The sequence below is a fragment of the Patella vulgata genome, chromosome 4, assembly GCF_932274485.2.
Source record: "Patella vulgata chromosome 4, xgPatVulg1.2, whole genome shotgun sequence".
NCBI lineage: Eukaryota > Metazoa > Mollusca > Gastropoda > Patellidae > Patella > Patella vulgata.
Window position 1 is genome coordinate 8,631,082 of NC_065882.2, and position 11,582 is coordinate 8,642,663.

An 11,582-nucleotide genomic window follows, 5' to 3' on the forward strand; every position below is an offset into this window, starting at 1 on the left:
TACAAATAATAAATGTACAACAGATGTACGACAATTTTCTGTTCAATTCTTTGGTAACTTATTTTATAATCTGATTTTAAGAAACAGGTTTTTATTGTTTTTTTAATATTAGTAATACTTTCAAGATTATTTGCAGATGTGTGAAATATGAATATCTATGGGGAATTAGGATTTCAAATTGGACGGCCGTTACAATAATGGAGTCCCGTACGTGCAGAAAATACAACCGGATTATATAATCAGTCAAGAAAAAGACTGGTTAATCAAGAAAACATGAAAGAAAACATTCTCCTTCAATACATATATCCATCAGTGACAGTTGTGAAAAAGAAAATTCTTTAGGAAAATTACTTCATTACATTAGGGCCCTTGTCAAAATATGACAGGCGTTTCAATTGCTTTTCTACCGAGTTCCATAAAGCTGCACGGATTCAGACATTTTATCTCCTATTATTATGGATTAGAGTTATCAAAGACTGTTGCCGCCGCCGACAACAAACGTCTAACCAACCACAATTCAAGTAACTGTGATCAAGTTTCTAATTCTTCATCAAGGTGGTGTAGTCTTGTTTCAACAGGCGTTCAAAGGAGGAACAGGAATCATGATTCCATTGAGTTGGAGCTGTGAATAACTTGAACAGTATTAAAACGTTCGCGGTCAATAACACAGTGTTAGACCTGTAATAATACGTTTTACAGATATTGCTTGTTTCGTGCTCATGATTAATCAGATTCCGACAACCAACTAAATATTTTACACCCAAGGAAACAAGTCGAGGCTAAAACAGCTATTAGACGGATTTAAGTGAAGTTCTCATTTTGTTGAGAGGAAGTAATTTTAAGCGAAATATTCACGGAGACTACACAATTTCTATAGCAATGGTCCGGTAATAATGTAAGTTTTATTTCTTTGAAAATTGTGAACTGTCCGGTTAAAAATCATCTAAATGAAATAATATGGGGTTTAACTAATAATGTCTTACTCGTCTGCACTAATTGGAAATAAAATGGTGTTTAATGTCCTACTGTTCAGCTCACCTAAACATTGCTCTTATCTGTAGTTACGTGTTGTAATCAACGATTCGAGGATATAATGCATAAGATATTGTGAATATTGTAATGGGACGAAACCAGTCTACACATTGGTGTGCATGTAAAAGATCCCTTAGCAGTTGGATATTCAAGAAAAGTAAGACTCTAAATCCCATTTTAGTTTATTTCTATCACTTAAACATTGCTCTTACAAGTAAATCTAACTGCTCATTGAATATGAAACTGATCCAATACCAAAAAAATAATTCAATATCGTAGAAGCCAATTAGTTGATGTAATGGACATCGGTTCAATTATCTACACATGAATGCAGTTTGTTATGAGCAAGAAGGAGATAAAATATGGCTTTGATAAAGAACAGGTGCTTTATAGACCAGTTGATCGCCGTCGCCAACAAATAATCTTCTTGTATAATAATACTAGTTTCACGATATAAAATACCATCTCGTCATTCTTTACAGAAATAAAACTGGGCAACGATAAATTCTACACCATAGCTTTTACTCAATTGTGAGATAAATAATCGAGGAAATTTGACGAAGCCTAGTTCTTCTTTTGAGCGGTTTAATTTCCTTTTATGAATAGTGTAAGAAAAGATGACAATTATGTAGTTGGAGAGGTGTAATTGGATAGGGACTGAAATAGACCTTAAAGAGACCCTTAAAATATAATCAGCTTTGTCAACACCATCAAAGATTTGTTTTTATTAACTGTCTTTTCTGATTGTGTTCAGTCTGATATGGACACACCATTATCTCAATAATAAACCAATGAGATTGTTCACCAAGTAGCTGTGCTTTATATCAAGTTTTAGTTTTTAAAGTAGAGCGATGGGGTAACATTCTCTTGTGGATTTACATCAAGTACTGGAAACAATGTTCTCAATTGGGCTAGGTAAGAGCAGTTTTAATTTTTTGGGTGTTTTTTTTTTTTTTTTTTTTTAAATTAAGTGGTGATTTATTAACCGTTATCTAGGGTTTTTTTTAAAGTTAATTAAACCATCTTTTAAAATGTTCATTAAATAGCAACAGGATGATATAAGTTTTGCATCTTATAACACCATCTCAATTGTTTTGTTTTTTTTAACTTGTGTGAAGGAAACATTCTTCCTGGAGTGGACTTTTTAATTTGAGTGATCTTTTTAGTGAAGTGAACATTCTCCGTGGGCCTAGGGAACGGAACATTCTCCGTGGGCATAGGTTACAAACGGGTGACAGTTTTAAATAAAGAAGGACCTTTTTTTTAAACTTCAGTGAAGAGAATATTCTCCTGGGGCCTAGGTTCCGAACTGGAGATAGTTTAAAGTAGAGAACAGAACATTCTCCCTCGGTATAGGTTTACAAACTGATGACAGTTTTAAATAGAGAAAGCAACCTTCTCCCTGGGCTCAAGTTAAGAAACTGGTAATAAGTTATCAATTATTCTGTTTTGCAGACGAGAAGAAGCTGGCGTAACGATCCTTACTAATGTATTAATGGGCGATTCGTCTGACAACACAGACAACTTGTATATAATGATAATGAGAGATAGTTAGAGTTTTTGTCGAGAAGGAAAGAAGTTTTAAAGCAGTAAGAACTGATTGGTATTAATGAATACTGCAGACACAAGGGTAAGTAGGCAGTAGTCTTATTCCTTTAATGTAATGACCAAGCTTTGATTTATTATCAAGCTTGATATCTTTCATTGAATACTATATCAATACAATTCTTATATACAACCATGAAGGGAATAATATGAATAAATTGGATACTGTTATTGGTTATATAAAACTGTACGTATCTATAGCAGTGGGAGGACACTGGAGCACCCATTGAAACCCACAAGGTTGGACAGTCAACTTTACTCCTTGTCAAGTGCAAGCGAGGGATCAGAACAACATCACTTCACTGATCTAAAGCAGTCTCTAGATAATCTTCAACACGTGAGAGAGATAGATTGGGGAGGGGGGATAGTGGGTTAAGTCAACTGAACTTAAGCCTTGTCATTGCAGGACTAACACAGTCGACTTTACTCCTTGTCACGTGCAAGCGTGGGATCAGAACATCATCACTTTACTCAATGACAGACCTTCTGATCTAGAGCACACACAATAAACCATTCAGCCATCCAAGCCCCTGATAAGATCTAAGATCCATTAAGTCTTGAGATAATTCCAACACATGAATATATGTAAACCTATTCTAAACATTTCTACATTGAAAGAAATTCCTTTGATATTGAGAAACAAAGAAAATGTACTTCATTTTCCACCAGTTATGTCAATAAATTGGGGAAATTCTCCATGCCTGCGGGGCTTGGCAATGAAATATTTCTTGATAACTGAGAGTTGGTTTGAAGAATGGAAACAAGCTGTTTGATTTGATGCGTATTGCATCTTGTGGGTAACTGGAAATCAAATGGCGTTTAATGTTTTACTTTTCTGAGGAACTTAGTGGAAACACTGCCGATTTATAGGTCATAATTGTATTCCATAGAATTGCGACCTATGTATTGCAATATCAATTACTTGACCAAACTATATCATTGAAGAAACGCTAAACTGCATTCCATTTTCTTACCCTGATTTAAATTTTCTGAGGTAAGAAAAATGACAAATTAAGATTGGATATTTATGACTAATTAATGCATTTATGTAAATTCAGTAGTATATGGGACAATAAAACATGTCAAAACATTTTTGTACGTAGATAAATTTAAAGATACATTATTTAAGATTTAGATAAAGAGCTAACCATATTCTTGCTATAATAGTTCGAAAATATATAATGTAAAATGAATAATTTGAAAATTTCCTTCAAATTATTCTATTCCGAGCGAAGATATTAGCTTCTGAAGGCTGACATGACGTGTGCATTAATTGCAAACACCGTACTGGTTATTCGAAACTAAGTCTCGCTCATCCATATTTAGATTAAATCAAAATATGACTGAACTGTTCTAATCTGTTTAAAATCAAAGAGGAGAAGTGGGGAATACCTGAAGGTTCTAACTGGGTTCAAAATCAATGTCTTCATTCCAACAAACAACAGCACACTCAATCAAACGAGCAATCAGCCATGTCTAATAGTAATAATCACTCAAGTTTAAACCTGGTTTATTAATGGGAGAGGAAATTCACCCATTACTATTACTAATTATCTTTAAATCACGTGGCAAAAGAATGTTACGAGTATTCACTGTTGTCGTTTATCACATTTTCTTTTATACCACGATTGTTAAGTCGTTAAATATTCATTTTAATGTTAAGCTGCGTTTATTACAAAAACTTCAATTATATCTTCACTTTCTACAAATATAAAATGGCTAACTTGTAAATAGAAAATATTTTCTTAAGATCGAAGTGGAATTAAATTTCAGTTATCAATCAAATGGTGATTAACTGGTTGAGTTGTCAATCTAAATACCGCAACACAATCACTCGTTCAAATAAAAAAAAGAAAGTAGAACTTGAACTACAAGGCTGTCAAGAAATTGAATGACAATACATGTTATTTCCTATTGTGGACCAAACCCTTCAATCCTGTCAGGCCATAGTTAACATGCATTAAATGAGACCCAACAATCAGTGTGATTTATAAGAAAAATCAAGCTTAAGGCCACAGCTTGCCAATTTCAATAATACATTTAGAGAGTTGGGAGAAACTGGTTGTAGAAAGGGTAACGTTGTCTTCTTTAAAACTAAGCCAGCGACTTTCTACCAGTGAATTTAACGCTTGTGAATTTGTAATAACGGAAATGGAGTTTAATGACCAGTCAACACCAACCAGGCTATGAATCTAAACAACAATCTAACAACCAACGCTTTCAAGGTAATATTTAAATTTCACACATTGATCTGTTGTTAAAGACAAAGTATTTTTCTATGACAAAACCCACCAGACAAACCTGTGGATGTGACACAAGCTACACAGACATTGTAAGACAGAGAGATAGAGAGGAGAAATGGGGTTTGACGTCCACTCGACACAAACTAGGTCATTTCAGGACTAACATATGGTTCAATTTTATTTCAATAATTTGCTTACGCATAGGGGTCTTTAGCAGTGGGAGGAAACTGGAAGACCCGGAGAAAACCCATGAGGTTGGACAGGCATCCCTACTCCTTGTCACGTACAACCAGGGAATAGAAACCACGCCAGTTGACTCAATGACAGACTGTATGATACAGCGCGCGTGTGCTAACCATTCAGTCATCCAACCCCCAGACACTGTAAGAAATAAACTAAAAATATCAAATCAAGTGAATGGATACGAGGGGCAGTCGCAAAAGATAACGTTAACTTGTGAGTTAACACACAAAAAAAGGCTGATTCAATTTGGTTAACCAAATTAACCACAAGATTTGAAATATTTATTACAAATGGAGTAAAGAGAAGTAGTAATAAAAAAAGAGAGTACGGAAAAAAAACCATCTCCACTTGCTTCAAAAAGAAAAGTAATCTGGCATATAACCTTATTACAGTCAGTGGTTTATGTTTAGTTCAAAGACATATCTTGACAGTCAGTGGAGAGATTTGTTTGAGGTTTTAGATGTAACATGCCTAAAGTGTTGCTATAGTAGAGATAGAAGCAGTGTAGCTGGTTTTCACTTCACTTACAACAGAAATGATATGGGGTTTAACGTCCTACTGTGGTTAAAACAGACAAGAGACTAAACGAACCGTGAGTCTACTAGTACTAACTAATAATATTATGGATATAAGTGTGACTAGATTATTCTAGAGACATGACAAGATAAGAAGGAGGTGTAGGCAAGAAATATCAATCAATAGAAACATACAGGTAGAAAATAATTACAACACTTAATATCTAGACAATAAAGGAGGGGGTCGGTAAGCAAAATGTAGTATTTGTAGAGACAGAGATAAGAAAAGAGGGCGAGGGGGTCGGTAAGCAAAATGTAGTATTTGTAGGGACAGGGATAAGAAAAGGGGGGAGAAAGGGTGGTACTGGTAAGCAAAATGTAATATTTGTAGAGACAGAGATGATAAAGGAGAGTGGGGAGGGGGTGTAAGCTAAATGTAGGATTTGTAGAGACAAGAGATGATAAAAGAGGGGAGAGGGGGTGTAAGCAAAATGTAATATTTTTTGAGACAGAGACAATAAAGGCGGGGAGAGGGGGTGTAAGCAAAATGTAATATTTGTAGAGACAGTGTGTAGAGACAGAGATGACAAAGGAGGGGGAGAGGGTTGTAAACAAAATGTATTAATTATAGAACATACAGGTAGATCAATAATTACAACAAATAGCATGAAGTTGTAAGCAAAATGCAAATTAATAATAGAACATACATGTATAGGTAGATAAATAATTATAACAAATAACATGAATCAAGCGTCGGCTATAATTTATACATATATTTATGTATAGAATGCAGTATAGAAAAACTTATTATAAATATACATGTACACATTTTAGACACGTTATATATATTTGACATGAATTATGGTATTGTATGTCTTTACCATTCTAGAATAATCATGTTGTCAGGGTTACCCTATGATTTAATTGTAGACAGTTTTCTTACAGACTTGAAATGAATATATTGTTTCTTTGACTTATGGCTGACAAATACGTGAATATAAAAAAACACCTTTATAAAATGAACCATAAAATGAAAGCATGTAGCCACAAATGTTGAATGTGAATAATAATACAGTCAAGTAGAATCTTTACAAAATGAAAGTATTATAATACAGAGAACCTTCAATAACGATTTATGTGCTATAAAATAATACTTCAATATAGACTAAATCTCATAAATGTGTGTTTAACATCAGTAGGCCTGTGGCAGACTTTTTTGCCCTTATACATACATGCATTACTACGGGCTGATTGAGGCAGTCTAGAGAGTATTTTCAACGCAGCATGGGTTTATATCCTACTGATAGAATATTTTTAAAACATTAAAATAAAAAACACCCGTAAAGACCTAGACATTCTTTTATCTTTCTTCCATGTAGAACTTCCCAGTACATAAAATAACACTTGATGTTAAAGACTACTTATTGTCTTACTTATTCTTTTTATATCAAGTTTTTTTTTTAATGAAAGACGTTCAGACAGATTTTTATTGACTCAAAACAATACAATCCCTCTCTTGTCATAAACGATTTTTCTAATTTCTATCGAAAACAAAGTCTGGGAAATTTCAGACTTCAAACAATCTCTCGATTACCGTTATATTCCCCCAACTTCATCCCCTCCATTAAGTACAAGAGCCATTACACGAAAAAATAAAAAATCTCCAGCTTTAGTAAGTTATTTGTTTGTCTAAAATAATTGTAGTGGTTAGACAAGTCGAGAGCGAAAAAAACCAATGTTATATCAATAAACTTGTCAAACAAATTTCTGTCTTTCCAAAACATCCTTCAATGGCTTAAATGCATTAACATGCCACTGTTCTTCACATTCTTTTGTAACTTTGATAGAAACATGTAGTGCTGTGTTGTAAGACCTTTCAGTCTATATAACATAGTTACCCAGCGATACTAAGTCGAAACACTGGAGACCCTTAAAGATGAATTATGTAAGATTTAGATAAAGAGCTGGACATTCTTGTTATAACAGTTTGAAAAGAGATAATGAAAAATGACTGTGTTGAAAATTGAGTCAAATTACTTTATTCAAAGCGAAGTTATAAGAATTTTAAGTTTTCACAACATAGTCTGGATTGTCATGTACATTGACGGGGAAATACTGAGTTTACACGAGGGGAGTCTTCAAAATAGATAAAGAGTTGGACATTCTTCCTATAATAGTTTAAAAATAGATAAGAAATTAATATATTGAAAATTGCAGTCAAATTGCTTTATTCTGAGCAAAGTTATAAGGGTTTCAAGTTTTCACAAGATAGTCTCTATTGTCAAGTACAGGAAGATACTAAGTCTACACGAGGGGGGGGGGGGGGTACATTAACCTATAGCTCACAACAAGTTTTATCTTAATGCCTGTTGTAATGAATTGATAATAATGGCCAGATCTTATCTACCTACATGAGTCAATCTAATAACAACATCACCATATTAGTCTACTATCTCCAGTTAATTCAACTCCTTCGATGAAACCACATCCAACAAAATCATTACTTCTTCATAAAACCACATATAGGCCTACCCTTCAGGAGCTCGGACTGGAGTAGAACTACTTCTCGAAATAGACAACAGGCTGATGACAATCTCACAACATTTAGCTGCCCGTCTCTCACAGTGAAAAGCAATACAGTGGTACATGATGAAAATCATTGAAATTTACGTCAAAGTGAATTCGATTGATTGTGGTATGGTATGTAATTTCAATCCCTGGTAAAGTCCTATTATATTTGTCTATAGATTATAGTGACAGTACATGTATATTCAGGTTTATATAATTGGAATAAAGTAAAAAGGCTGTAAATATTGCACACGACAGCTGATGTATAAAAGATGTCAGTAGTCTTTCACTATTAGATCTAAGGTAGATTAGGTGTTGTGTATATGCGTGGGTTGTTTTTGTTTACAAGTAAAGAGAGATTGTTAGTTGATTGGTTAGCATCCAGTCCACTTTATCACTGTTCTGCACAGACTGGACTAATGTAGACAGCATACACCATACAGTGTGCTATGAGGAAATTTCGCCTAGACAGCAATTGAAAGTTTTTTTTATTGTGCACGACAATATATACAGAGGAGAGAAATGGGGTTAAAAAAAACTTGACACAAACTTGGTCACTTTGGGACTAACATATGGTAAAATTTTATTTCAATATTTCGCTTGTGCATAGGGGTGTTTAGCAGTGGAAGGAAACCGGAGGACCCGGAAAAAAACCTACAAGGTTGGACAGGCAACCCTAAAACCAGGGAATCGAAACCACGCTAATTGATACAATGACAGACCTTATGATACAACGCGCATGCACTAACCATTCGGCCATCCCCCCTCTCTCTCTAGGTTATGAGCCTGCACCTTATTCCCTGAGCCACAACGGCTCCCATATTGTAAAGAAGATCACAAATCAACAGTTCAGTGAGCCAGAGTCTGCTGATACATTGCGGCTCTCATATTGTAAAAGAGATGATAAATGAACCATTTATTTCAATTGGATTATTCACCCTCTCTTTCATGAAGTGTTAAACTAAACCCTTCAATCATCACAAAAGCTCCTACAAAAAAAACACCGAGGAGCAGTTAATGTAATTTGTTTTCAAGGGAATCAACACCAGGCATGTATTAAAGAAATCTAATCAGGAGGCAAAAGCTCGGACAAAAAGCTAGTGAATGGTTTTCACTGGGATGTAAACATTGCAGATTAACCTCAAGAAGAAATACACTGATACACCATAACCGTGGTTGGAAAAATACAGGCAATCGTTACTCAAGATAAATCAAACAAGTTGAAGACGAGAGGAGTCGGGTTTTCTGTGAGGATATCTGTCTGAGGCAATTGATATGGGAACAATATAAATCTAACGTGACTACATCAACTCACTCAGGCATTTAAAAAAGATTGAGCCATGCCAAATTGGTATGAAGGGGAAATGGTATGGTTGTGTTGCTAGGTTATCGCGAGTCATTTCTCAAAAGGCCCAGTTATAACATAGACCGATTTAATTTACTTTCTTTTACAGATGGCAAACCTAGAGAAGAAGTTCAACTAGAGAAAGATACAAGGATTATTGATGGAGAAAAGAAGTTCTACTAGGTAGATAAAGGGTTAGAGAGAGAGAGAGAGAGAGAGAGAGAGAGAGAGGAACCTCCATTCAATAGTAAATCTGTCCTTGTGTGTTATGGAGAAAAGAAGTTCTACTAGGGAGAGATACAAGGATTGTTAATAGATAGAGAAACCACTCAATGGTAAATCTTCTCGTGTGTGTTATGAAGGAGTAAATAAGTTACCTTACACCATAGAGATGTGAAGATTTATTATAACATAAGAATTGGATATGTTACAAGTACATGAATCACTGACACATGACAAGGTAAGTTCACTCTTATAGAAAATAACCTAACAACCAAATCATTCAGATCACCATGACAAAATATCCTTGCTAATAAAATATCCATATTACATATGAAAATAATCTTAAAGTGGCATTAAAGATGCATTATGTAAGATTTAGATAAACAGCCACCTGTTGTAACTAGAATAGTTCAAAAGAAATAATGTAAAAAGAATATATTAAAAATTTCAGTCAAATTACTTTATTCTGAGTGAAGTTAGGAGTAATTAATGTTTTGACAAGAATTTCCTGATTTTCTTCCAAAATATCCATGAACATAGTTAATGTTTAAGAGAGAGAAGAGAGAGGGTAGATAACATCCACTCAACACAAACTAGGTCATTTCAGGACTAACATATGGTTCAATTTTCATTCAATAATCCGCTTGCATGTAGGGGGTCTTTAGCAGTGGGAGGAAACCGGAGAAAACCCAGGCGACCCTACTCCTTGTCATGTACTAACAGGGAATAGAACTGGAAATCGTATGACCTCTGACGCAATCTCCCACTACAACTGGTCAGATTTCATGTAGTAGAGGCCATCGAAAGCATAAAATAACGAAACATGAATGAAATGAAATGGGGTTCTGCTCCGAACTGGGCTAATGAAGGCGGGCATACGCCATACAGTGTGCTATGACGGAAATTTTGCCCTGACAGGGACACTACGGCCTACTCCTATATCAAATTCCAATTACTGTCAAGGGATCTATTACGTGCACGCCAATGTGTACACGGGACCTCAAAACGAAATATACATCTGTATTTTAATTAAATTGGATTAATAATATGCTTAAGAATAAATCCTGCAAAAACTTCAATCTCTAGGATTACATCTATCCTTTCATTTGCAAACCTGTCAACTTCAATCAAATTGATCTTGTCTCTTCTAAGCACTTATTTATATCCAACTCTTTACAACTATTTTTATAATATGGCTAAGTTATTTATGCAGCAAACCCTGGCATGTTTTCTCGCTATATTATTAATCATTTTTAAGTCGTGTTGACAGGTAAAGAAATAACTAATAATAATATAGCTAGGATGGTAATATATTATATTTCCCACCACTAATATTCTTCAATATATTTGATTTACGAGCTCTGTAATTTCGGGCCAGATTTTCTTTTTATTAAAAGAAAATATGGCGGGCTCATTAGCTGCCCGTCTCTCACAGTGAAAAGCAATACAGTGGTACATGATGAAAATCATTGAAATTTACGTCAAAGTGAATTCGATTGATTGTGGTATGGTATGTAATTTCAATCCCTGGTAAAGTCCTATTATATTTGTCTATAGATTATAGTGACAGTACATGTATATTCAGGTTTATATAATTGGAATAAAGTAAAAAGGCTGTAAATATTGCACACGACAGCTGATGTATAAAAGATGTCAGTAGTCTTTCACTATTAGATCTAAGGTAGATTAGGTGTTGTGTATATGCGTGGGTTGTTTTTGTTTACAAGTAAAGAGAGATTGTTAGTTGATTGGTTAGCATCCAGTCCACTTTATCACTGTTCTGCACAGACTGGACTAATGTAGACAGCA

At 34.6% G+C, this 11,582-nt stretch overlaps 1 protein-coding gene and 1 long non-coding RNA gene across 13 annotated transcripts in view; one reads left to right on the plus strand and one right to left on the minus strand.

The window, feature by feature from the left end:
* LOC126819101 (single-stranded DNA-binding protein 3) overlaps positions 1-11,582 on the minus strand; it is an 85,810-nt gene that overhangs the window by 25,434 nt on the left and 48,794 nt on the right. The gene's annotated exons all lie outside the window — the stretch shown is intronic.
* LOC130012469 (uncharacterized) lies at positions 147-10,073 on the plus strand. The gene is made up of 3 exons (XR_008787901.1): positions 147-1,947; positions 2,488-2,662; positions 9,661-10,073. It is a non-coding gene; the product is annotated as an uncharacterized LOC130012469 (long non-coding RNA).